At 33.3% G+C, this 4812-nt stretch overlaps 1 long non-coding RNA gene across 1 annotated transcript; it reads right to left on the minus strand.

The window, feature by feature from the left end:
• Window positions 1-695: 695 nt before the first annotated feature.
• LOC121268874 lies at window positions 696-3478 on the minus strand. Its single transcript, XR_005941273.1, has 3 exons — window positions 3214-3478; window positions 1811-2117; window positions 696-852 (listed from the first exon to the last, which is right to left on the minus strand). It is a non-coding gene; the product is annotated as an uncharacterized LOC121268874 (long non-coding RNA).
• Between the last annotated feature and the right edge of the window lie 1334 nt (window positions 3479-4812).

Below are 4812 nucleotides of genomic sequence, written 5' to 3' on the forward strand. Positions count from 1 at the left end.
TTTCATACATTTTCGACTGCCTTTGTGTATGACTCTCGTCGGTCTTTTCTTGTTAGCCACACAGTAGACGAGTTGACTTTTCACACCCCCAAACTTATGACTTTGATAATATTGTTATAATTAACTTTACTTGTAGATTGTGTACCTTTCTTGCCTTTCATGCTCTTGTGAGTCTGTGACTGTGTAAACTTAGTTCTCTTGAAAGGTAAGGAAATCAGTGTTTAAGCTCAAATAAGGCAGGGAATATGAGGTTTATAAGAAAAAAAAAAATATAAGGTCAAAATATAATTCAATAAAGTTCAAAGGGGTGGTTAGGGATAAAGATAATAAATGGGTAAGCTTGAAAGACTCATTTGGTCCAAAGAATGCCTTAATCATTTCTCCAATAATATTATGTCTAGGATTTCGCTCCAAGTGTAATCAAACAAGTTTTAGAGTAAGTTGAAACCATAAAAATTCACAAAATTCAAATAAAATTTCTCTAGGTACTCAAAATGATTAATGATCATAAGAAACATTCATTAAACATAGAAAATATCAAATTAAGTAAGATCAAGTAAAGAATTAACAACAAGACTTAAGTAATGAGATTTTTTCCTAAAAATTATAATCAATTTCAATCATATTTTTATTATAGGATTTTTATTCATCAAACCATACTGTTTTTATCATCATTATTATTATATATATATGGTTGTTCAATTTAAAACAATGTAAAATAGATACAATTAGTATGAGACACGATTGTTCAATTAATATTTTTCTGAATTTTTCTCCTCTTGGATGATGTAGCCTATGATCATCTTCTTTTGTATTTGAGTTGATGTCGAGATTGATGTCTATAGTAGTTTCCTGAAATAAAGTTAATATCGTTAATAAATGTCTATATATAAAACATTTTAATCATTATATTTCAAGTAAATTAAGTATAATATAGCAATCTACCGTTCAACAAATGATAAATGATTGAACATCTTAAGAAATGATAAATGATGTTAAATATAAGTCCACATCAATTCTACTAAAAAACAAATTATATTATATGCCATAGAGTATAATTTACTCACCAGACTCTCAAACTCGCATTTTCCTAATCAACAAAAGCTAATGCATATCAACAGCCAATAAGTAGAAAATATCAAAAGGGAAAAAATGGATTAAATAGAACGGAAAGAGATTGGAAAGTACTGTTATTAAGTATAAGACAGTAATGTACAATTTATTGCATATATTGTTCAGTATATGTCAACAAATATAATTAAATATGAGTTCTTGCAACCCACCAATTTTATAAGTAAAACAATTATAGAATAAATAATAAGAAGTAAAATGCGTTTGACAATATTCCACTCAAATAAAAAATATCCAGAATAGTTACACCTCTTCACTCTTTGCAAATAAACGGTTTGAAACTTTGGTATATATGCACCGCTTGACCCTTTGCAGTTAAATGGTTTGCTGGTTTGTAAGGTGTACAAATTAAACTGGTTTGTAGCAAATCAACCACCATGCTAGGCTTCAATTTTCAAAGGGGCTTGAAAATGAATGGACTGTTTCATGAAAACTATCTGAGGCATCTGTTGAAACTAATCAATAAAAATCTTTTATTCATAATTTGTCTTTAATTTTCTTTATGAGTAATTATTCTTGATTTTTCAAATGGTTAGCGGCTTGATGGACAGTAGAATCTTTGGAAAATATATGGTGCAGAAACGATCTTAAATTTAATCTGTTGTTGGATTTTATCAATTTAGAGTCAAAATAATACAGGGAATCTGGTAGTGTATCATACATTCTTAGAATTCAGTACCTGGTTGATGATTTCTGGTTGCTCATTTTAGGTGATGACTCTCTGGTACAGTCCACAGAGCTCTAGAAATATTGCTTGGATCCTGCAATTACTCTACTCCTGTTGATGTGCGGTCAGTTGGTTGTATATTTGTTGAGATGGTTAATCAACGGGCATTATTTCCTGGGGACTTTGAGATAGATGAGCTGTTCAAGATTTTCAGGTAAATAGCTTCCAAGCCATATTTTTTAACTATTAATTTTCCTGGAGAATTTAGTTGCAGCCATATCTTTGACAGAAGATTCTAAAATTTGCCATGAGTGAATACCTATAAAACAATGTGCTATGAGTGAATAATTTGGTATGCATCTATAGAGATTATTCCTAGTCTGAAATAGATGAATGTGTGCTCATATAAATTTTCGTTAGGTATATATGAGAAGAAGGATGAAATTTTCATTGGATTATTGTAGTACTTAAACTTAGTATACTTTTGAATCTCTTCTATACATGTGAACTTTTTTATTTTTCCTCAATTTACCTGATTGAATAATATGGTTTTCACATGCTCTGGCCTTCTACTAAATGTTGGTTTAGTTCATGTAAATAATACTTTTGAAATTGTTCTGAAAATAAAATTTCCCAACGTTTCATTCATACAGCAACATACACCACATATTTAGAACAACAAATTACTAAACTTACACCAACAAAGAAGCACAAACACTGAAGCCAACTACAAAATCAATTGAAAAGGCCCTAAAGTTTGGCAGTAACATTCACTAAAAATAAGAAATGTAAGCAAGGTTCATACCCAAAAAGAATCTAATTTCTTGTTGCTTTTTCTTCACAAATATCGTTATGTGCTCAGCGAGAGGGTAATAGAGAATCCTTTGTTAGGTTGTTTTCATTTAAAAACTACTTTCTACAGTGTTTTCCCACCTAGTTTTATAGATGTGTCAACTGTTACATTGTCGAATATAATAACTTAAAAGATTATAAACAATTGCATGTTACATGGATTGTGATAGTAAAATCGAATCATGTTAAAAGATGTAATATAACTTGAGAAGTCCTAAAATGCATAGGACCATCCCTGTTTCTCAATAGAACCAAAAATGCATGGGGAGGCATCTTTTTTAAGAACATAATATTCATGATCCTACAGCAGATAGGAGAAAATTACTTGGCTAATTGCAAACAAGCTAAATAAGAGACAACAATGACTTTCCCAAAACCAAACACAACACCTGAACAAATGATAATGATGTTAAATACAAGTCCACATCAATTCTACTAAAAAACAAAAATAAAACTCATTGGATTTTAACTACAACCTCACAAAGAGATTGAAAGATTAAAACTTTTGTTGGAAATCAAGCTTTAGATGGAATCTAAGTAAAAAGGGGTTAGTTGAAATGTACATTTTCATCAAAATTGGACTACTCCATGGCAAGAAGGAGCTCCTCGCTGTGGGGTTGGGGCCACTGAGAGGGAAGCTAGCAGAAACGACTCCCTCAAGCAGCAACAACGGTTTCCTTTTAAGTTTCTCCCAAAGTTATTATCTCCCAGTGCCACTTTGATTTTTCAACTCCCTCAAGGATTTTCTCTCGCAGATCGCTCAATCCCCTTCTCCCCATCGTGCATCGTCGCCGTCATCGGTTGCCTTCGTCACGCAAGTAAGCTTTCATACGCTTACTTGTGGTCTAGCTGGGGCTGGGGGTATCATTCGTGATGCCAGTGGTAAGATGTGTGTAGGTTTTTCCGTTTCCTTAGGTTAGGGCTCTAATAATTTTGCTGAACTTAGAAGTTTGCTGGAAGGTGTCAGGTGGTGTTGTCAACTTGGCTTCTTTCGGGTGGATATAGAGATAGATTCTCAAATTCTGGTTAACTGGATTAAAAAGGGAAATTGTAACCTTTGGTATCTTAAGGATTATTGGGAAGAGCTTCAAGTTTGTCTTGATTGCCTGGATTATAGAGTGAGTCATGTATTTCGTGAAGGTAATGCTGTTGCTGATTTCCTTGCTAAAATTGGAGTTGAGGGTTTGAATATGGATTGGTTTGAGGATCGAGGTACTTTGCATGGAAAGTTAAGAGGTCTTCTGTGCATGGATAAAATTGGCCTTTCCTACTTGCGTATATCGTAGTGAGGTATTTTCTTCTTGCAGCTGTTTTTTTCCTTACTATTCTATTATTTGTTTGAGTTGACTTTTTCTTGCGGGTGGTTTTTTAGGTTGGTTGTCCTGAGTCTTATGTTTTTTCTTTTCAGCTTGAAATTTAGTTTGATGTCTAGGGATTTTTTATGCCTGGATTTTGGTCTTTTTTGAATATTTGTAACTCTCAGGCTTCTGGTTTGTAACCACGGTTTTCCCCCGTCACAAGTGAGGGCTTTTAATAAAATTGAGGTAACGTCCTCTTTTTTTTAAAAAAAAAAAAAATAATAATAATGGCCAGAGTGATTGTCTCCACAAGATTGGAGTATAAGGACAATTAGAAAAAGATGTGAAGTTATTTCCTCTTCTATTTGATAGATGGAACAAAGAGCCTGATCATCATTTAGAGGAATACAACTTTTTAGCTAGTAATTTAAATAAGTTGGTTAGGTAAATGTTCATAAATGGAAGAGGAGGGCAAGGGGATAAATTAATAGTGAGATGGGGCTTACGACTACTTATGCTACAGGGAAAAGAAAAACAGAAGATGAGAACACTTTGTTTGCCTTGGAAAACAATCAGGATGCTAGGGGCAAAAAACCAACAATGGCAACTGTAGTGAATGAATCGGCGAAGGCTATTAATTAGTCTCGCCTGGAGAAATGAGGCTTCTAAGTTGGAATTGCTAAGGGCTTGGCAACCCTCGGACAGTTAGGGACCTTAGTCTTTTGGTTAAGGCCCATAAGCCAAGCATATTGTTTCTCATCGGAACCATGATGCATAAGAATAAGTTAGAAGCTATCAGAAATGATTTGGGTTTTAAAAATGTTTTTTCAGTTGTGGGGGTAGGAAAAAGTGGTGGTTTCCCTA

This window comes from Juglans microcarpa x Juglans regia, chromosome 6D, assembly GCF_004785595.1.
Source record: "Juglans microcarpa x Juglans regia isolate MS1-56 chromosome 6D, Jm3101_v1.0, whole genome shotgun sequence".
NCBI classification, from domain to species: Eukaryota; Viridiplantae; Streptophyta; class Magnoliopsida; order Fagales; family Juglandaceae; genus Juglans; species Juglans microcarpa x Juglans regia.